Raw genomic sequence first — 23,984 nt, 5'->3', positions numbered from 1 at the left:
AGAGCCCATAAAACTGAAGCATGCATGGAAGAACTCTAACAGTTCTGTTTCACCTGCATGTTTTCCTTTGGGCCTGGCACATTTTAGTAGTGGCTCTTTTTTTCAAGTGAGCATCCTTAACTGAAAATGTTCCGCTCTGGTTCTAGCTCAACCCCAAAAAGATGCAAACATGTCAGCTTCATGTTTTTAATTGAAGTTCAAAGCTAACCTGGGTCCACACAGCTAGAGTATTTGACATTTCATCCCCCAAAAAATGATTCTCAATACAAACATAAATATTTGCTGATTGACCAATAATCAGCTTTTACAAGTACTAGGACACGCTCATCTGCATAGAAGACACGCTCATCTGCATAGAAAATACTTTAACTTTTTCACTGATTCTAGTTGTCGCACAAAGGTGATTCAGGACTGTCATTTGACAACTTTGTTGTAGACTTGTTTTCTTTCTTTTGTACTAATTATCTGAACACACCTATAAACAGTGATTTGTAGGTCAAAAGTTCATGATTAGAATAGTGGGACATATTTACAAGACCCTTGCGTCACCGGAGCGTCACTTTTTTTGATGCTTCGGTGACGCACAGTGCAGGCCTATATCTACAAGGCCACAGCAAAGCCACCATGTGTGAATTTTCATGGCCTTGTATATAAGGTAGAAGACCACGCTGAGCAAGTCGCTGCATTGCCTCACATTGCGACAGGGAGGTGTGCCATGGGTGTTGCTGAGGGGGTTCCCAGGCAACACCCATGAATTTTGACACTGCTCCAGATTTATAACATAGCGTGAATCTGGGGCAGCGTTAAAAATTTACTTCTCTCCAGAGTAGGCATAACAAGGCGAAATGTTTACATTTCTCCTACTTTTTACCTCATTCTGCAGCACACATAGAAGAAGGAAAATGCCTGTCATGATTTTTGTGCAGGAAGGTGCCCCTTCTGCACAAAAGCAATTATGCCTATAACACAGACACCCTTGCACCATGGCACAAGAGTGCCTGCATTGGCACACAGCTGCAATTTTAGCGCTGGCTGAAAGGGCAGGAATGCTCCATATTTTGAAAAGACAGCGCATTTCTGTCCTTTCAAATTGGTGCAGGGCAGCGCAGCAAAGTGACTTGTGATGCTGCCTTATGCCAATTCTTTGTAAATATGACCCAGTATCCATAATAAACTGGAGAGAGGTGGTCACTCTAGTGTAAATCCTCCGGGTAAAAGTACAGCAGTTCATGTGGACAGCGTCTGGAAATATTCACCAAATGAGAAAAATCCTGCAGTGTTTGATGTTATAATTCGAAGTGCCATAAATGATTCGCAATTTTAGAGCTATGATTGGTGATAGCCAGAAATTGGTGCAGAAATACCATCTAAAATTGTTAGTTCTGACTCCATTATTTACCCAAGCAGTGTCTAGTCATATTCATATGAGGGCCTCTGTGTGGCATTGACTTATTTATAATCCTTTTTCTTCCATTCTGAAATTCTCAAAAGAACGTCAAGCTTCTGAATCTCTTAACACTCATAGTGGTACATGCAGTGCAGGAGGAACATTGTGTGGCGTAGAAATTAGCTAAGTATGCCTTTTAAACAACTGCAAGAGGATCTCATGCTAATTTTTAGGTCAGCCTGGGCAGCGCATGCACTGCTCTGTGAGCCATGCTGTATTGGAGTATGGAATAGAAGCCCCCCACTCTCTGCCCATATTTGTCTTTGGCTTGTGTCATTGTCCTCCGTAAATGTTGGCTTCTGATTCATTAATAGGCTTGTTAGTCCGGCTTTAGTACCGCCTTGTCTTCATCCGTAACCTCCTATGAGAACTGGCTCTTTTACTTCGGTTGTTACACCGTGAGTCTTTTTTCGGTCTGTAAGCCCTATTTTTAGGTCGAGCCTATATCGGCTGCGCGCATGCGCTGCTCGCTTTGCGAGGCATGCAGTATTCAGTTTGGAGTGGAAGAGTCTTGGAAGCTCCCCTACTCTCCGCCCATTGGCTTGTGTCTTTGTCCTCCATAAACGCTGTCTTTTGGTTAATTTTGATGCTTGTTAGTCCCTCCTTATGACGGTTATGTTGTCATTTGTCACCTCCCATGGTTACTGGCCCCTTTACTTTGAGTGTTACACTGTACGTGGACTGTGAGCACTCCTTTGTGCCCCCTTCTCCCCCCGCCGGCACTCCCATTGTCCGTGCCCCGACCACTCCCTCCCTTCCATTGTCCGTGATGCAATATGCAATAGGTCTTGCGTAAATGCGAGTCCTATTGCATTGCAAATGCTTGATGTTTTCGCCATCCCTTCTAAAAGTATTATTTTTTCTTTCTTTGCCGTCACTGGCTCTCTTTCCCTGCTCTGCTGCTGGCGCATAAAAACGCGGTCTCCCTTTGTCTGTCTGCGGGTCCTGCTGCCTCTCAGAGGAGGAATGCGCTGCCAGCTGTCCAAGTTTGCTGCACTCACAGAAGGGTGCGCATGGCTGCTTCTCGGTCTCGGTAATTCAGTGGCGCCATTGTTCAGTACTGCAGTATAGACAGCATTTAATTCCACTTGTTTTTCTTTCTTGTTCTGTAAGAGCAGCTCAGTTGAGGACTGAGCTCTGTTAGTTAGTAGCTGTAGCACCCATTTTATAGAAGGAGTGGCCTGGGAAGCGTTTATTTGCAGTTTTTACGACTCCTAAGAACTAGGCACTCGGCAGAGAGGTCACATTTTCCACGGTCCCAAATGACTCTAGAAACTGTGGTGTCAGTTCTTTCTATCACCCAAAAAATCTATTTAACTGAAGTCGTTGAGTATTTTCTCACAAACCATAAACTATATAAAAATCCGGTAAGTTATATTAAAGGGTACACATAGATATATATATAATTTTGTTTGGCTCTGTATAGAGTTCTATTTTACAAGACTCGTACATTTACAACTGTACATTATGAATTTGCCAGCCTAACTGCCTGCTCTGCGCTCGGATGGTTTGTGCCAAGGATGGGTGGCCTGGAGCAGTTAATCCCCTCAGTCCCTGGGAGTCCCACATTTATCATCCGTGGCATGCGCCATCATTAAAAATGTTCTTACCTTTGTGAGCCTTTTTCACCAAGATACAATAAAACTTTTAGAAGCTGTTCCCGCTGTCCCTGCGCTGGGAGGAGAGAAGGTGTACAGGCAAATGTCCCAGGGAAGTGCCCAGAGCTCTAAATGCTCTCTCTGTGCGCTTAAAACGCCTCAGGTCTCAACAGGTTCATAGACAGTTAGTGTGCGCATGTGTTTTGTGTGTGTGTGTGTGTGTGTGCGTGTTTTGTGTATGTGTTTGTCTCTGTGTGCGTGTGTGTGTTTTGTCCCACATATGCAATCATTATATATTTTTTTTAAATGCCTTTGATGGTAGACTATAGAAGTGCTCCATGGGCGGGAAAAATAACATTTAATAACTCGTCGACATAAGTGTTGTATAATATTTAAAATAAAAACCTATAGTAACACTAGCTCCCGTAACTCTTCAAATACAAAACTTAAGCAAAAGAAGCGCTCTATAGACTTTCAAGCATAGGCCTTAACGGTAAACAACCATTACAACAAAACTTTTACAACGCACTACCATTACAACGCGGTCATTACAACGCAAACTATTACAATGCATTGCGCTGGGGGGCGCTCTAGGATAGGGAATAGGTTAATTTACTATCCAGTAACCTTCCCTAGTGTCCACGGGGACTGGAGTTGGAATAGTAAATTAAACTATTCACTATCCAACACCCAAAAGCACTATGCGTTGTAATGGATTGCGATGTAAAAACCGCGTTGTAAAGGCAGGCGTTGTAATAGCCTGCGTTGTAACATCATACATCCGCCTTAACAGGCATGTCTAAAAAACGCTCTATAGACTCAAAGACAGGCCTTAACAGGCACATCTAAAAAGTGTCTATAGAGTCAAAGACAGGCTTTAATAGGCACGTCTAAAAAGTGTTTATAGAGTCGAACACAGGGCTTAACAGGCATGTCTAAAAATGCCCTGGAACTTTCAAACACAAACCTTTAATATCCACGTCTAAAAAGCGATCTACAGAATAAAACGTCTGAAAACCGCTCTGGAACTTTCAAGCACATGCCTTAACAGGAGAGTCTAGAAAGCGCTCTGGAACTTTTAAGCACAGTCATTAACAGGCATGCCTAAAAAGCTCTCTAAAGACCCAAAGACAGGCCTTAACAGACACGTCTAAAAAGCGCCACGGAACTTTCAAGCACAGGCCTTAACAGGCACATCTAAAAAGTGCTCTGTAGACTCAAACACAAGCCTTTAACATGCACGTCTAAAACGCGATCTGCAGACTCAAACACAGGTCTTAACAGGCAGCATTGTTTAGAATTTTGGCGTTCTTACTGTTTGATACTACATATATACTTTACCACATAGCCCTAAGTTAAGCCTGTGTGGTGTGTGCTATGGCTGCCAGGGACTTGAGCTCAGGTAAATGTAGTGTTTTTTACCCCCTTGCATGCTGCCGCAATTCTGCGCCTTTGCGGCAGAATCGCGAGTGGGCGGGTTCATGACGGCCCCCAGCCGTCATCAGCACACGAGCGCCGTAGTGCATGACAGATGGGGGCCGTCATCAGCAAGCAAGGGGTTAAGGGTTCACCATTGGATTGCGATTGTTTCTTGAGGTGGGTAGAACCCACCAAAAATAGTAATGCATTTTCCTACAGTAAGTATATAATTTACAACTCACGGTGGTTGACCATATTTATTGGCTCAATTTAATAAATTTTGGTAAACTAATTGCAGTGGGTGGGTGGAGAGGGAGAAGGACAGGGAGAGGAAGAGAGACAGAGAGAGACCGAGAGATAGAGACAGAGAGCTTGATAGAGAGCGAGAGAAAATAGCAAATACTGAGAAAAACCAGAAAGAAAAAATATGTTCCTAAATGTCTGCACTGGAAGGATAAACAAGCATTTGCAATGCAATAGGTCTTGTATTCACGCAAGTTTAAGCTATTGGCATTGTAAATGACAATGCCTATTATTTTTGTTTTTTTAAACATAAATTAAAAGCTTTGTAATTTAAAATGCCAATAGCTTAAACTCGCGTAAATCCGAGACCTATTGCATTGTAAATGCTTGTTTTTTAAATGGTTTCTCCAACTGCAGGCACAGCATACTTTCCTGCAACATTTCAGTGTGCCATGCACGCTTTCACCTTCTAAGCAGCACGGGAAAATGGCGGCCGCTTCTTTGAATAGGTTTCCCATTTACAAGAGTTTGAGCTATTGGCATTGTATGACAATACCTTTTACATATGTGTTAATTAGCAACACATATCAATAAAAGGCATTGTCATTTACAATGCCAATAACTTAAACTCCCGCAAATGCGAGACCTATTGCATTGCAAAGGCCTGTTATCTGAGCTGCCATATTGATGTGAGCTTCATCTGATTCTCAACCCCCCTTTTGGCACACCATATGATATCCTGCTTTGATGCTCTTATTTTTATTAAAAAGTGCACCCTATTAAGTTAGTAAGATATCCACAGAAGAACACCAGGTTTCGGTGATTTTGAAGTTCTGTGATGCAGAAAATTATCAAATTGATGTAGCCTTTATCAATTTCAAGAGCACACACCCACACCGCCTTTTTAGCACAAACAAATCATGAAACAAAGGTGTAGGCCAAAATTCTGGAGTGGCTTGACAATTTCCTTGGGTAATAAGAAAAGCACTCTTTAGGAAGACAGTTCCATTCCATGGTGGAAGAGGAAGACAACTTAAAGTCTTACATAAAATAAAAAAATAAAAAATCAAAGGCCTGTAATAAGGAATCACAATGTGGGGGTTGGAATTTGAGAGAAGAATTATTCAACTTTCTATTGTTTTTGCATATGTAAAACTACAATAGCCACTGGAGTTTTTAGTTGTTTGTAAAGCAATGCTTAGTGATTTCAATAGATGCTTGTCAAAAATGACAGACAAGCAGAAAGTTTTCCTGTTGTTTCACCAGTGGAAAAGATGGTGAATGGAGCTTTGTTAAATGCAGTGGTTTAACATGCAAAGTACGCGATAGAAAACAAGATGTATGAGGAGCAGATGTTGTTTTTAAATAAGTAGAATATGTTTTGATACTGCAATTGTGATAATATATGCATTGCTAATGAGATGAGCTGCATTTGATTTAAACTTTTGAAGAAGGATTGTATTAAACTGCCAAAATACACTGATGGAGGAAGACGGAGAGAAAAGGCATAGGACGAGAGCACAAAACGAGACAATGGCAGGCTGAATGGAATGCATCTATTCAATTTTGTATTGAATTTTTCTATGTTGACGATAGTAATGATTTTTAGCTTGTGTTTACGCATTCATGATTTTCAGCAGACATGATAACTTGACAATAGGGAGATATAGAGATGAAGTCATTATGATGATATGTGGAAAGAAGGTATTGTAACCTGGGCTTTCTGGTCCCAAAGATGGCATCTTTGCCACCGAATCACGTCTATCCTAAGTGCATCTCTCAACGCTAAATTGGGTTTGGCTTTTTCTCATTTTTGAGAAATTCATTGCATTTGGGTACATCTCTGCCCATCAAAAATACCTGCCGACCCAGTGAATCAGTCATTAACCAGAGATGGTTTAGACAACAGTAATTGATTTGTTTTGTAGAAAGAGGTAGTAAAAACAGCAGCACTCCTGATTAAATATTTCACCCCGTTGCAAGAATGTGCCAGCTGGTTTGAGATTCCTGCCATTGTACAGGCTGAGCATCCTCAGGAACCAGATGTGCTGCTGTTCCAGAGCCGCCTCACTGGTGGCCAGTGCAGTCCTCCAGAAGACCAGGACCTTGGTGGGACTATTTGTGTCCCAGGCATGCACCCCCCAGGCTAGGCCTGCTGCCTACACCAGCACCGTCGTGTGGAAATGCGCTACAATGCTGGCCGAGGCAGAATCCTGGGCTCTGGCACTCTGGGTGACAGTCAAGGGCCCCCAGTAGCCCCTGTGGTGGGTGACAGCCGATGAGTGTTCATGGCAGCATTCTCTAAGAGATAGTAATGTGCCCTCGTGGATTTTAAAATGTGAGAGCTTTTCGAATCCTGTGACATTATATTTCTATGGACACCCTCTAAACGGCAGTAAATTGCCTTATTGGGACAACAGCTGAAGGTTTCGTCTGGCTTCCTCTGGAGCAATTACCTTCAGGTAATGGGACAGCTTGTTTATAGGCTGCACAAAGAAATGCATAATCCATAGTATTAGTTCGAGAAGACAAACGGCAACTGACTGTAGGATCCCTCTGGAAGCACTGTGGTATTTAAATGCCCATATCCTGTTGTCATCAATGGAGATTCTTTAGAAATAGGTTGCCATAGGGAGGACTTAGAATATCTACAGTGTAGCACAGTCTAGGGTGCACTAAGTGGCGCATGTTCCTATAGTGTGTCATTTCCATACAAAAGGAATGAAAGGCAATGTCTTGTGTTTTCTCCCAACCCTTCATTTTGCAGAAGACATGCTGCGCACCAATATTATAAGCTATAAATTACTATTTTTGATTTCTGTGTCGTGTATCTCTTTGTGGACTGCGCAAGTGGCATTCTAGGATTGGAAATGGATTGTTTTTAGAACAATTACTATTTATGTATGTACATATGATAGATAATTCTATACCTTCAGTCTATCCAGCAATCACCAGTTCACTGTTAATGAGAGTAAAATGATTTTGGATCGTGTTCATTTGAAGAATGCAAAAGACACACAATTGATGAACGGAATGCAGAATAAATCAAAACATTCCCCCCCCCCCAGTCAAGAGATCAGGGTTAAATCCATCATTCTTTTGCTCACTATGCCACCCCAGTTTAGACCTGGCCATATGCAAATCAGTCTTGACCCTGTGCCTCATGGGAACAGTCCAGCCCGAACTGCCAAGCCAGGTCCTCTCTGGACCGGAAACATGCATCCTAGGACCGGTGTCGGGGTTTCACCTCTCTTTAGCCAGGATAGCTTGATTCCAGTGGCACAGTGAGCCCAGGACCCATGTCTGGGCATACCTGGCGCACTTAGGGCAATAAAGCAAAAGGCACACGGTCAAGACTGATTTGTATATGGCTGGGTTCAAACTGGAATGGCATGGGGAGCAAAAAACGATGGATTTAGGCCCAGGTCTCTACAGTGGGGTGAATGTATGACATTGTTCTGCATTCTGTCCATCAACTGTTGTTTTTGCATTTGTCACCCTGAGTGGGACGGGTATGCCCAGACGTGAGTACCATGCTCTCAATGCCACTGGAAGTCAAGCTATCCTGGCTGATGAGGGTTGAAAACCCGAAACCGGTCCTAGCATGCTTGTTTCCAGTCCAGGGAGGACCTGGCCTGGCAGTTCGGGCTGGACTGTTTCCATTGGGCACAGGGTCGAGACTGATTTGCATATGGCTGCGTTCAAACTGGAATGGCATGGGGAGCAAAAAAACTATGGATTTACGCCCAGATCTCTGCACTGGGGTGAATGTATGACATTGTTCTGCATTGTGTCCATTAACTGTTGCTTTTGCATTCATTTGAAAATTATATGAGCAGAGGGTTGGTGGAGGGCATCCTGGCAGAGTGATTGAACCGGACGTGCAGGGTATACTAATGATGTTTAGATATTCCTTGAAGCTATGAGTTTTCAGTTCTCTTCTGTAATACGGGATTGATAGGACAAGCCTATTGTGCGGTGAGATGGTTCTCCAGCTTCCGCATTGCTCTTCTTAACATCGAGCATGGCGCGTCTTACGCTCATCTAGTACAGATGGTAAGGCTGCCTCTGAGGTACTGCGACACAAGGGTTAGTTTTGCCCTTTGTGCCATGCAGCAGGTACTACGACAAATACATGCCTGTCATTTTCCAGAGTGAATTCGTGCATCCTTTCAAGTGGGTGGCCATTGCCAAAACAAACAAAAAAAACAAAAATAAACATGGCGTCAGACTCATGAGGGCCATCATCAGTCAGGAAGCAAGTTTGGGCTTTGCAGCCCTCCATCTAGGAGAGAAAGAGGAATGGTCACTGAAGGCTCTTACAGGCAGGTAGAGTTATACTTTCTATAGGAATGATAGCTGATAGCTTATGTTTGTGTCTTTTTAGCAGTGTGGGTATTGGAAGCAATGTTCTTACCACTGCAGCAGTCTGGAGGTTTGTCATTGTTTATGTACTGAAGAGGCTCCATTGGTTCATGTTTTTAGGCAATCCTAATTGACGCCTATTTCTGTTGCCAATGTGCATGAGTTCGATTTCGTCATATTGAGCTTGAGCAACTCAGTTGGCACCCATGCTTTGCGAGGTATTCTGTTTGGGCGTGTATTTTATTAGGCTCTGATGCGTTCTGCACTCATGTGCACTGATTCATCCCCCCATGATAGGTGAGGAGGCTTTGGCAGCGACTGAGTACTGCCGCCATGAGGGATGACATTAGAAGTAATGGGGTAATCCAGTGACCCTCAGAACCTGGGTTAGGTAATTAAGCAAAAAACAATGATTCTGTTGGGAATCGCAATTATTTTGACAAAAGTATTGAATGCTTAAACACAACTATATCTCTTGAGGATATAGGAGAAACACACACTGACCACAAGTTATATAGGTAAATCTGTTGTATTAACCTTGTGATGAATTAATTTCCGGTTTTATCGACGCTGTCCAAACAAAAAACATAACACATGAACGGAAAATACATTGGGTGAGTGAGTGACTAGCGACAAAGTTAAGCACTTGGGGCCAGATGTAGGTAATTCATATTTACCGACTCTTAAATACCGAATTTTACCGATTCGGTATTTAGTAGTCGGTAAATATGAAGGGGGGAGATGTAGGTATTTCAGATTCTGTAAATACCGAATCGTTAAGATTCGGTATTTACCGAATCTGTAAATACCGAATTGGTATTTCCTATTGATTCCTATAGGCTGTGAAGCCCATAGAAATCAATGGGAAATACCGATTCTGTAATTACAGAATCGGTAAATAACGAATTTTGCAAGGGTGCAGGGGGTGTCACTTTGACACCCTCTGGCACCCCAAAAATAGGCATGTGCGCCATGTGGCACACAGACATCCCCTAAGGGCATGTCTGTCTGTCACATGGCTAGGTGTGCATGCACACATGTGCATGCACACCTGAATTCGGTATTTTAACACCCAATTGGATTGGGTGTTAAAATACCGAATCTGAAAGGCCTGCGGCACTCAAAGATGTGCTACCTACATGTGCTTTTACAGACTCAGTATTTTTACCGAGTCTGTATTTACCGATTCGGTAATTTTACCGAATCTGTAAATACAGATTCGGTAAAATACCGATTCTGTAAAGCATGCTCCTACATCTCAAAATCCAATTACCGGTCAGTAACGGTCGAATTCGGCCGTTACCGACCGGTAATTGGCCACCTACATCTGGCCCTTGGTTTTTGCCATGAGGGATGACAGCAGTCAGTGGAAGTCGATGTGATCGGGATATTGACATTTGTTGCCAAACATGTATGACATGGGGCTGTCAAATCCTATGAAGGTGGATAGAATACTAAAGTTATAGTGAATAGTTTCAAAGATTGAACTTTACCCAGAAATAAAGGCCATATGGTCACTAATCTGCCAATGCCGCCCTTCTCCGTCCAATGTGGTTGGTGTTCTGGTGCTGCGGCTTTGCCTTTGCCTCATTAAGAATTATAGAGGAGTTATTTATTGATGATGTGCTCCTATGGCTCCATGGAAAGTTCTTTCTGGTGTTGCAATTGGTCTGCAGTTGGTGATGTCATCCAGGTCAAATTTGTGATTTTTCAGGAATAGGACTCTGTATCCAAATTTGAAAGTATTAATCTTGTGATTGGGATAGCTGGACTTTGTTGTGAATGGGACTGATTGCTTCTACTGAGATCTGCTTCATGGCAGTCGGAAACGTATATATTTTTTTTAGCTGTGGTAGCATTGAAGGGACGTAGGCTTTTTTTTTCATGAATTTGGCCCATCTAAGCATGTTGTGGTGAGTAGGATTGGGTGGTGGATTATAGTATCGTGTTTTTGATGCAGTTCCTGATCTTGTCAAATGCCTCATAAGGAAATTAATAGCTATCTTTTCTTATTTGGTACCAAGGGTTCATGCATCGGGGTGATGCAATGCATGCATACTGTAAATACCTATTTGCAGCTATTGGAAACAACCTTGTTATTACCATGTTATAAGCGATTTTAGCAGAGGATATCAGTTTTCTAAGGGTAGGCAATAAAATGTGAATATAAATGGAAGGGGCTAGTGATAGAGGATTAGGTTTATTCAATAATAACTTCAATGAGGCATGTTCATCGTTGTTACCTTATCGTGTGAAATTGAATGGACATTGGAATTTGTTGACATTGCTTGTGGTTTCTGGTGTGCCTGTTTTTTATTGGCTGTGGTAGAACATAGTGTATATGGCAGGAAATGGGATGGTGAAGTAATATGACCAGGTGAGAGGGATGGGGGTTAGCACTGGACACGGATGGTATGGAGATGAAGATCGAATGAGAGTCTTCCTTGTGTTGAGATAGAATTCGACACCAGTCATTCTACCCCTTCTAACCCCACAGTATTGTTTGTGAGGGTTCAGTTCAGCCTTCCCTGGGACAAAGCTGAAGTACTCGGCTGATCGTATAGCAGTGCAAGGAGTACGTTGCTTCTCAGAATTTGAAATAAAATAAACATTCTAAACCATTAGGAGAAATAACATCCCAAGTAGTGGAGATACAAGCCTTTCTTTTTGCCCTGAAGAAAGCTGATCCTCTCCTTCACACTCTGATAGTTCACACTCAGCTCTCTGTGTGCAGGGATCCAGAGTAGTCTTTGGACACCTGCGGAAATGTGGTCACAGGGATTCCAAAGGAAAGCTGCTAAAAGTGAAGGTGCTTTACAAAGTGCACTACCAATACCACGTTTTCAAGATATATTTTACACATAAAAGTGAACAGATTTACTTGAATGGAAATGTTATAGCTGACATAACAGCAACAACAGCAGTACATGCCTGTGTGGTTGCAACTGTCAAAAGTCACAACCTAAAATTGTCTCAGATATACAATTGATGATAAAGGTAATATTAACTGGGTAGGAACCACAGAAAACATTCTCAGCGATGTACATTACCTTTGGCACGTAGGGCCTTTATCCCCATTCAGCCAGTGCATATATATCATAGAACTTAGCAGCCTTGCAGGTAACAGCGGTGGGGCCCTGTAAGGGGGGATTCTGAGGGACGATGCTTAGGGCAAATTTATTATTTATTTAATGTCACCTCTGCATTGTCCCTCGGAATTCCCCCTTACAGGTCCCCACCGCCCCACCGCTGTTACCTGCACGGACCGCAGCTGGGAATTAGATCTTTTTTAGGTGGACAACCGCCTAATGCCAACTCTCGAGCAGTAGTAAAAGATTTGATGTGTTCAGTAGCAATGTGGGTAGTTCGTGTTTTTGATTTAAACAAGGGGACGACATTAACCACACATTTGCTGAGGCTCTGCCTGTTGGGGAATGCCACTGCGATCCTCATATCCATGCAGACCACAGTTGAATGGCTTATTCAAGAGGGTGACTGGCATGTTTAAGCAAGCATTACTTGCATGGATACTTAGCACGGGAATATCGTGGTATTATCACATATATAGTCCCAGATTTACTAAAGACTTGCATTGCGCTTCCTTGACACACGGCATCGCAAGGAAACACATGGTTTCAAATGACATTTACAAAGCCAGTCAAGGGCTATTTGCGCTGCCTTGTGTGACTTTGTAAAGAAATGTAACGCAAGGCCGTTGCCCAAAGTACCAGCCGGAGAAGGGTTTGAGGAGGAAAAGTTTCTTGGCTGGAGTGGAGTTCCATTGTTCGTGCAAGACATTTTTTGCTTAACCCAGGTTTCAAGAGGCAAACAGCAGGTGAAAATTTGCACCAGCAAAATCTTGCAAATTATCCCAAAATGTATGGATTTTGCAGATTTTGAGGGAGGTAAAAAATTTCACAATTTCTGCTCATGTGCATCCATGAAATGCTTCACCTAAGGCTGTATTCCGCCCAGTACTGATATGTGGTACTCGTAATATACTTCTCGTCACAGCAGGACCTAAGATACGCTGATTTTAGAATATAGCTATATATGCTGGCTTCTTTTTACTTTTCTAGTGTTTGCTTTTGCCAATATCTTAAATATGATCTGTATATACATGCTTTGTAGAATTGGCTTGACGATAATGTATAATAAAGATGTATATAAGAACAAATATGTGTATACACTGACTTGAGAGGTGAACAACGGTTGTCCACCTACAAGTTCTCTTCAATGTCTGTAGCAGAACTGCTTTCATATCTTCATGACTGTCTATAATAAAGCTCATCAAAGGGCCTCTGAGACCTCTGCCTATTACATCTGCTATAACTGTGGGACTTTGGGGGCCATCGGCGATCTACCAGGTGTGGCCAAACCATTGTCCGACATCACTGTTCTTTCATGTAACAAACCATTGAAATCTTGTAAATGTTAATTTTTTGGGGCTGCTTTAATTATTGAATGGTCTAACATGCCTAATGTCAAAGATTTAAAACGCGGAAGCATGTGACTGGATACCCTCCCCCTCACAACATGGAATGATATGTAAACCCTAAATATTCATTCTATTTCCTCCTGCTATGCTAAGTTTAAAAACAGGCACAAACAGATTAAATTTTCAAATTTCATGCAAATTATGCTCAGTCCTGAATTCTTAGCAGGCACAATATCCTTCCGGTAATAGCCGGAGAAAATTCAGCAGGGAAAACAGGAGGGAAGGGTACTGCCATGACAAAATTAGTTACAAACATTGTTTTCTCATAGCATTTTGCAAAATGAGGAATGAAGAACGGAAATGGATTTAATACTATGTGCAAACAATATTTCCCTAGGCAGTTATTTGCCCTTTGCGATGTCTATGATAGGTTTGTATAGGAAGGGTACCCTTCTAGTAAAAAATACTATGCATACTCCAGTACAACATTCCATGCATACACTAACTTGAAAATGTTTCATGTGTTGGATGTGTGCTGTAGAGTGCTGCACACATGCAATGTGGGAAATATTAGGAGAAATAAAAACACTTTTCTTTGTTAATTCCTTTTCTCAAGCTGTTTTTTTTTTGCGCACAAAATTCTCTCCCGGCTTTCGTAGCTAGGGGTGTCCGTCATAAGAGAATGGAACTTCATGTACCACCCGTGGGATGCCCCCTTGGTGTAAAGTAGTGCAAAGCAGTTCAAATCATTATTTAATAACTTTAAGAAGTGCTAGCAGCATTTTTGAAAGTTTTCATGTTGGGGTGGGGGGAGGCTCCTGTCTCAGTTCTTGGATAAAAGCTCCTCCCTTCCATGTGACCCAAGCCCCTTCATGCCTCATATCCCCTCCACAGACCCCACCCCTTAAGTAGGTGTGGTACCAATCTGAAGCGTGAGACCAGAGACATCAAAAATTTAAATGGTGAAGAATGGCCAAGAGAATTAATTAAAAAAAAACCTTAACCCATGCTAGAGGAGGAATGAAGAGCTAGAGGAAATTTTGTTTTATGGTACATGTAAACAACCAAAGGCATAGCATTATTTATAAAGGAATGTGTACCTGTAGTATGCGACCGTTCCTGCCAGAGGGGGCAGCATCACGCCATGAGCCTCTCGAGGTGTCAGCGATTGATGAGTCTATGTGAAAGGTGTCTGGCTAATACTATTAAACAGATGTGTGCACACAATCTTACATTCATTTGTATCAGATGTTATTTGTGCTGATGTCAGTTTCACATTCTTTTAGAACGGCGTGAATAGGCTCAAAGCACGAAAAGAAGCAACATGACAAATGCAAGAAAGCAGCTAGCCTTTGCTAAATATCTTTTCTTTTTCTCATTTTAGATGCACCAATGTCTGCTACTTTCGGCGAGGGCATACCTTCTTTGAAATTTACGGATGCTCGGGCAGTAGCTGTGAAACCCAAATAAGAGGTAAGTCCATCGGGTAATTTGAACAATATGTCTGTGCCAATGACTAGTTCAGATGTTCGGAAAAAGCCTTTTATTTCTGTGACTTTGTCATTCCTATTGTGCACTATAGGTGGCACTGTGGCAATCCATATGTAGTTATAAACCACTGCTTCGAATAAACGTGGGAAATGCTTACTTTGAGCTCAACCGCATTTGATTTGCATACAACCAACCAGGATACGGTGACTGCCTTTCCAAAAGGTTAAAGTTCATTCTAATCGGACAGCAGGCATGGTGTCAAAGTATTTTGATCTTTATAGGATTCAATCTCATTTTATTTGACGTGACTTGATATGTTATGTGGCTTTGTCCTTGCTGCTTTATCTTGTGATATCATTACAAATAGGAAGGACTATGTGCTTGCTGCATAAATGTCTCTGAAAGTTCAGTGACTAAGCTTTGATGGTAGTAAAATGACACAACACATCGTTGAACCTTGCCGTCGCTTGAGAACCAAGACATTCTGGCGCATAATGCCAGGTGTACAGTGTACATATACAGTGTTACAGCCTAAGAGTAGCATACCTTCCTTCAGGGTTGGAAAGCCGGACGTAGAGGAGCGCGAGACAACACATTAACAGGGGGAGCCGAGCCAATGGTCTGGCTTGTTTATTAGAGCCTGTGTACGAGCTCTGGACATGTTTGCCGTCTAAATCGTCCAACAAACATCACATAAAATATGATAACGTTTCTTTAACATTTGGAACGTTTGACATTAATATGTCACGGTATAGCACTGCACAAAGAAAAACTTATTAATAATGGTAGTTTTTAAGCATGAACTTAAATCCATTCCTACCCCCATCCCCACACTGGGACAGTGAGATGAGCGAACAAAAGGCAAGACAGTTCTCGTGTGAATCCTGTATGTGCCACAGATTATTATAGAGCAATGTTATAGTCTATTAAATTGAACACAAATAGATTTTGCAAAGCAGGTAATCTGTGCATTTAAAAGTGCTTTCATACATGATTATAAAAATGAAGAGCTTTGGTTCAAGAAAGTATTGGCCTAAGCTCACACAATTTAAGCAGAGAAGCTGTAATTTATCCAGGGTATCTGATTTCCCTTTTTATAGATCTATTTTTCTCTCCGTTTTATGTTAATGCTTTGCTTTTACCTTTTTGTGCATTTTTCTGCAATCCATAAATAGCGCGAACTCGACCTGAAGATGTTGGAGCACTTTACATGAGCACAGGTTACGTCACACAAACTCACATTCATTTGTAAGACACTGGGGGGCATATTACCAAGGGTGGCGATAGGCAATTATCGCCGGTTTAGCGGCCGTTTTCGGCCGCTAAGCGGTGATAATTCTATTGTTCTATTAGCAAGCTGTCGCTAACATCAGTTAGCGACAGCTTTTAGGCAATAGCGAGCGGTTTGGGGGCCCGCTTTGCATGTTAGCGATATTTATCGCTAATGACATGCAAAGTGGGCATACCCAACCTGTTAGCGACTGACAGCAGTCGCTAACGTCGCTATCGCCTATTAGCAAGGCAGGCGTAGCGATGGAAATAGTCCCGCTATCGCCAAAAACCAACGCCTGCTCAGACCAGTTCTTAGCCATGTTATCCAATGGGAGGTGGATAACATGGCTAAGAGCATTTTGTCGCTAATGCGTGAATATCGCTGTATTCTCAGCAATATTCACGCATTTCGCCGCAATCGCTGGATATTTTAGCACAATGGAGAAAAACGTTGCTAATAGCATGTTTTCTCCGCTAACATATCCAGCGATAGGCAGCGATAAAAATATTCGTCGCTAAGCCTATTTAGCGATAATTATCGCTACATGTTGGTAATATGCCCCTGGGAGATTAAATGATAAGGCAGAATCACAGATTGTTCAGCTGACGCCGACCCCCGAACCTGGTGCCCCAGTTCTAACGGCGGGCGTTCTGGCGATAATGCCACATCCTGAGTCGGGCGCATGTGTGAAAGCTCGGCTCGCCTTGGGATTGAGGTTCTACCAGGAACCTGAGATGAGCCAGAGTCAGACTTCAGCCTTCCTCAAGCGTTCAATGGCTCGCACACCTTTTGCAGGAGGTGGCAGACCCAGTATACACATTTAAAAAATCATGTGCTCATGTTCAGCAAAAGGGCGATTTCCTGCGAATACTGTCTGTAACAGACTAAAAAGAGCAGGGATTTCAGAAAATGTAATCCTCACTTATAAGCACAAACAATGACACTTCTGACAATTGTGTCAAAAATGGAAAAGTGAGATTGTGTTCTTTAGCCTCTTATCATTTTGAGCATACTGTTAGATGGGGCGTTTTTATCTGCATTGCAAACGTGCTCAATGACACCTGAGATCACAGGTCTAGAGTGTGAAATAAACCAGTATGAAAATTGAATGACAACGCAGAAGCTTTGAACCGCTTCAACACTGAGCGGTTTCTACATCTAAGGAAATGATCCTTTTTCTCCGCAGAGTGGTGAGGCATCATTCCAAACTCTGTCTGCTTGGACCGCCTATGTACTCCCTACATTATGACTTCTGGGGTTTTCAGCTGGATGAGGCAAGTGATCATTTGTATTGGTAATTGATCAATGCCTTATGAGCATGCCTCGGTCCTTACCCCCTTAAGATTTAGAAGCCAAGGTGAGTGTATTAACTTGAGTGCACTCGCTCATGGGTAACACAGGTAATCTCGCTAGCCAAGGAGTAACTGATTCATTCCTCGTCAGTTTCCCCGAACAGTTCTGAACACCCAGTAGCCTCCTTTGGAAACAGGCAGAGAGTCAACAGGTAGCCAGGTTGTGTAATTCAGCCTGGAGAGAAGAATTCTTGAACAATTGCTGTGTCATTGTCATCTTATGTGGGGGCTGGTAAGGTGAGCCACTCATAGATGGGAGGCATTTGCCTTGAATATCTGTGAACACTTTGTCGCACAGTAGCTCAGAGTCACACTGTGCACAACTATACGGAGGTGAGACTATCTGCCTAACACATATGAAGGTGAAAGATAACCCATTAGCTTGGAAAATTGAATCAGCTAATATAATTATGCAGAAGAGCCCAGGCAGGAATGTTGCAAATTGCGAAAACATTTTCTTTCAAATTGAATTAACCAAAAACGATTTGCCAAATGGAATATTACTGTATCGTCTGCCGGGGCTAAGGGAAACAATTCTTTCCAACGTAAGCACCCTGGTAAAGCATAGTGTCACTAGCTCAGATTATCTACTATTAGGGCGACTTTAAATTCCCCCTATAAAACATAAAGGACAGGGACATCATCCAATTATTAAGTTTCATGGAGTCTCTAGGTCTGGACCAGAGAGTTGAGGGCCCCACTCACACAGCGGGTCATACACTAGACAGGATTTTTACAAATAATTAATATCTGGCAGTAACAAACTCTCAACTCCTGCTATGATCAGACCATAGCAGGGGAAGAGTGTTTTTCTATAAGCCCACTACACCCACAAAAATCAGCTACAGCATCACTTTTAGGGACCCAAAAATGCAGAGCATGGGCAAAATAAACACAGAAGAACTCGAAAAGACCTTGCTAGATACACCTCCTATAATAAGTGTAGAAACCAAACAAGATGTTGAAATAGCTAAACAAAGATATACAACTTGGGTAAAAAAGGCCATAGATATCTTAGCACCTGAAAAAATGCAAAAATAACTGTCGCAGTACCCCTTCTGAAGCCTGGTTCTCTGAGTGCCTGAGCGCTCAGAAACGAATATGCAGGAAACTAGAGCGAACGTGGAGATCTAAGGGCAATCATCTAGATAAAGAGACCTATAAAAAAGCTATTGCCAAATACAAAACCCTCATACAAAGAGAGAAAACAAAGTACTTCACACAAAAAAACCTCCTAGTAGAAAATTCAGCCAAAGAACTTTTTATTATGATAAAAAAATTATAAAAAAATGATCATAAACACTGATGGCACAGCAAATAGGACCTGCTGTGATACCCTCACAAGTTGTTCTCAAAGTACAGTCACAGAGGTCTTCAATTCCTTTACATCATTAAATCACAACAAAGAGTCTATGCCACCATTGAACAACTCCCCTACAATTTTGGATAGGTTCTCGTCCCTTAAAAAAGAGCAGGTTCTGTAACTTATAAAGTCATGCAAATCAGGGTCCCCAATAGACCCTTGCCCCCCACAAATTGTACATCTAGCCCAGGGTATTTAAAGAACAGCTTACAAAAATCCTGAATAAAGGGATTAGTACAGGACATATTCCCTCCAAATGGCAGGCGGCATCGATCCTGCCCCTACTGGAAAAAAAAGCAATCTTGACCCCCTGGAACCGAGTAGTTACAGGTCCTTCTCTAGACTTCCTTTCCTGTCCAAATCACTGGAAAAAGGCACACACTACAGAAACAGCCTTGCTCACCGCATCAGAAGAACTCAGGTGGATTATGAATAATGGTGGTTAAGCCGTCCTAATATTTCAGCGGCCTTTGATATGGTCAACCCCACCGTTTTGATTAACTGACTAATGGAGTTGGAAATAAGACTCTACTTAAAGACTTTCTAACTGACAGAACAAACCATGTAGTCTTGGGCAATTTTACGACAAAAGAATTCATCTTTCCCTGTGGGGGTACCTCATGGCTCTTCATTAAACCATACCCTCTTCAAACTGTATATCACCCTCTTGGTCAAACTGATAATGTTGCTAGGTTTCTCAGTCGTGTCCTACGCCGATGACACCCGAATTGTAGTGTCAATCTCCAAACATCAGGAAGAAGTGGGCCATAGATGAAACTCCTGTATGGTCCAAATATATCATTGGATGAAAACAAATTGCCTAAAATTAAATGTGGATAAAACAGAGGTCCTACTATTCTGAAATGATAGATTTGTCCGCCAATATGGTGGCCTCAGAATATGGGGCCCTTAACAACGCCAGTACAGAAAGGAAGGAACATGGGAGTCATCTTTGATGATGAACTCCACTTTGAACGTCAAATAAAAGCACTCTCATTATCTGTATTTTATACCCTAAAACTAATAAAGAAGATCTGTCCATACATCCCGAATGAACTTCAAAAAGCAGTTGTCACCTCTCTAATTCTAGCCAAATTGGACTATGGAAATTCCCTCTTTATTGGCATCCGGAAAAAGTTGTTACAAAAACTTCAACACTGCAAAATGCTCCAGCTCGACTTCTCTCCAGAATTCCCAAACATTAGTTGGCAGCTCAAGCATTGGTCAATCTGCACTGCCTACCTTTAGCAAAACGTCTGGAGTTTAAGACCTTATGCATAACCTTTAAAGCACTGTTTAACCCAGGACCAAGCTGTTTTGTGCAAAATTTGCCTGGTGCTCCCCAAGCAGAAAGCTCAGATCCTCAGACGTAATGCTATTATCCCTTTCTAAGAGCAAAGCGTACTACCTGGGGTGGTAGGTGCTTTCTATTAAAAGTAGCTACACTATGGACCAGCCTACCGATGGCTGTAAGCAAATGCTCCGACTTCCTGGCTTTTCGGAATTAAAAAAAAAACTGGCTATTCACATGCTAGTAATCAGCAGCAACCAATCTCCCACCAGCACTGCATAAGAGAGCAGCAGCACTAAGACCCCTCTGGGCATTCGAGCGCTATATAAAAAACAAAAATCAAATCAAATCAATAGTTACACGTTTCTTCTTGTGTAAGGACCACATCCATATTACTAGTATCTTCTAAAGGGATGTATGTCACTACAACGCATACTTTTACAACGCATGCCATTACAACGAAACTTTTACAACGCAACATCCATTACAACGCATCTCACAAAACTACCATTACAACGCATTCCATTACAACGCATACTACCTTTACAACGCATACCATATCAACGCATACCATTACATAGCATATATGGTAAGTATTGGATAGTGTAGGGGTAAAATTTACTATTCTAACTCCAGGGGGTGCAACAGTAGGGTAAGTGTTGGATAGTGTAGGGGTAAAAATTACTATTCTAACTCCAGGGAGTGCAACAGTAGGGTAAGTGTTGGATAGTGTAGGGGTAAAAATTACTATTCTAACTCCAGGGAGTGCAACAGTAGGGTAAGTGTTGGATAGTAATGTTATGCGTTGTAATGGTATGCGTTGTAATGACTGCGTTGTAATGACATGCGTTGTAGTGGTATGCGTTGTAGTGTCATGCGTTGTAATGGCATGCGTTGTAATGGATGTTGCGTTGTAAAAGTTTCGTTGTAATGGTAGTGCGTTGTAAAAGTTGCGTTGTAAAGGTTGTTTCCCCTTCTAAAGTAGTCTCCACATCTAATGCATAACCTACTTCCCAAAAGATCAGGTCCCAGGGCACTGGGATTTCACTTTTAGGCAGTGGTGGCTGCTCGGGCTGTAGTAGTGGGGAGGTGAGAGATTGGGTTAAAGAAAAGAAATGAAAAAAAGAAAATATCACTTACCTGTCGGTGAACCGGCCACCGCCTCTCCTACGTCCTCTGTCATCCAGAAGCACACAGCCTCCTAAACTCCACTAGTCAATCATGATGCAACTGTCACCAGCATGATAGTAGCGTTGTGATTGGTCTGAAACCTGGTTCGGCTCTCAGTAAGGGAGTGGGAGTCAGTGCATTTTCTCCACCCAGGCTGTGCAATTCAGCTGGGTGGAGAGCATGCTAAGTGTGCATGACTGTTTGGCCGGCCCCAGGTGGCTGACCAAATCGTTGTGAGCACTTAAGTGCACCAACCACTCCTCCCCCTGCTGGCTGTGATGACAGCCAAGCCCTCCCCCAAAACTGGCTTCAGCATGGAAAAATAAAATGATAATAACATTGTGCTTTTATCGTTTTATTTTTCCTTTTTTTACACTGCTGAAAAACTGTGGGGCGACGATGCTCCGCCTTAGAGGAGGAGCCGCCGCTGTTTTGGGGCTGAAGGTCTTAGGTGCTCTGATGTGAACAGTGTACCTATGCCCTCCTGCCAGCATTTGACGGAGGCCACAGGGCTGCAACCGGCACCTTGCCAAGTGCTATGCAGGTTCAAGGACAGCCCGGCAGTAGGCAGTGCTACAAACAACATGTTTGCCATTACTAAACAACTAATAACACCAAACAAACCACCACCACTTAAAGAATACCTAAAAGGAGCACTTCATCCTTACTTTCTGGTAAACTACCCAATCTGTGAAATGATGAGGGCAAACACCAACATGAGTCAGACCGCCCATGCTAGTGGTTCCTGAAGACGGCTCATTCACACACGCCAGTGGCTGAAGGGGGCGACCCGACGCCTCTTTTTGTATGTCTTGTGTTGTGTGTGGCATTCGTTGTGCATTGGATATTGTCCTCACATGAAGTACTGTTGAAGCTGTGTGAAGCCAGACCCAAAGGGTATCACTGGCACAAGCAAAACATTTTGAAGTAAGGACTCTGACCCTAGATGAATATGACTCCATGCGTACACAGCAAACCGTACATTTCACAGAAATTAAAGTAGAGAAACGAGTCTTCTGACGTTGACATTCAGTACGATCTCACTGACGTCATTTGAGGCGAGGTCATATATGAGTTCAGTGACTGCTGAGGGTGATCCTTCTTTTGTACAGAGACCTCTGTCCTCAGCCTATGAAGGGCTTGAGTGCCTCGATGTGATCATAACACGTGAATATGTTTTCTGAACATGACCTGTCAGACTTGTGATTAACGGAAAGCAAGGTTATTTCTCCATCTATTTAGAACCATTATAAACATTTTAATCAGCCGAAAGGTTTTCACATTTTAGAAAATTCTGCAGAAGTATTTCTAAAATGTACACTACATTTATATATGTATTACAAATATTACAGATGGGCATATTTTCAAGACACTGCGATCGGCAGCAGCATACTCCCATAGTAATTGTTCTGGACACCTTTAGTGTCACTCGGTCCTTTTTGATCATTTTTGTCCTTCCCGCGGCGCTCGGAAGAGTGGGGGCTTCAGCCAACGGCTCTATTTACATGTCATGCATTTGGCTCACAACGCAGGGTCTGTCTGTGGTTTCCTTGATTTTCCTTCACTAAACTCGCTTTACTATTACGGGGCCTGAGTGCATGTATTGGATCTCCGAGCCCCTTCCTTGCCATAGGCGCCTGCTATGGGAAGCACTGCTAGTTTAGAGCTCACTTTTTTGTAACATTAAATCAGCAATTAGGGTCGCATTTTAGCATTACCATTATGATCAGAATTTCGAGGCTCTTGCACACTGAAATTGATTAATGTCAAGTTCTTGGACGTTTTTGCTGCCCAAGCAATGCCTGCTCTTCTTGGGGCAGCACATTTCTGCGCCCATGGGAGGGGAGAATCAATTCTGTGCTGGTGCATGTATGCACACCTCAAGTAACAAGGCTCCCGAGGTCTGTGTGGCCATTTGTAAGACTGAATATGCATCAGAGATCCTTCCTCAGTGCATTCACACAGTCAGGTCCCCTCTGTTGACTTCACTGACGCCAGTTAAGGGTCGCGGGTGGGTGGGGGCAGCTGTTCCGCCTCACCTGCCCTCTGTTATCTCTGGCAGAGCACCCGCTACCCATTGTTTCTTCAGCTCAGAGGTCAGCCACAGGAGAAGACAGGGTTATAGGAACCAACAACTAGGAGGCTGTTGATGGACTATGGGTGGGGCGAAGCTTACATCTAGTGGTTTCCTCTGGGTCAAACATTGTGCAATGTCATGGCCACTAATCCTGGTGTTTTTGTGATTGGAGACTAGTGGTGCGGTTCCTCGTGTAAATGAGGTGCTTCTGCTTTCCTCTTCACCCAGTGGAAAGCATCAGAAGCTTTGCTCCATTGGTGACGGCAGACTACACACTGTCCATAGAGTGTTTCTCAACTCCCACCAGGTAAAGAGAGGCCATTGAGCTCAGATCAAAGGTCCCAAAGGATCATCCAAGGGCTTCCAATGAAATGAAGGCAGGAGTGAACTGGCGTCGAAGAACTGCCATGAACAAGGTGTGTTCACCCGGGCAAGAGAGGCTACTCTTTCCAGGCAA

At 42.8% G+C, this 23,984-nt stretch overlaps 1 protein-coding gene across 2 annotated transcripts in view; it reads left to right on the top strand.

Moving 5' to 3' along the window:
* The window catches only part of LOC144755472 (chemokine-like protein TAFA-2), a 908,084-nt gene that overhangs the window by 357,845 nt on the left and 526,255 nt on the right, over nt 1–23,984 (top strand). For both annotated transcript variants that reach the window (XM_078644443.1, XM_078644444.1), the window contains exon 2: nt 14,895–14,983. The gene's annotated coding sequence lies outside the window, so the exon portion shown is untranslated. The remainder of the gene's footprint in view (nt 1–14,894; nt 14,984–23,984) is intronic.

This window comes from Lissotriton helveticus, chromosome 5_1 (genome assembly GCF_964261635.1).
Source record: "Lissotriton helveticus chromosome 5_1, aLisHel1.1, whole genome shotgun sequence".
Lineage (NCBI taxonomy): Eukaryota > Metazoa > Chordata > Amphibia > Caudata > Salamandridae > Lissotriton > Lissotriton helveticus.
The sequence above is the reverse complement of the archived record's forward strand: the minus strand, read 5'-3'. Positions and strand labels throughout refer to the sequence as shown.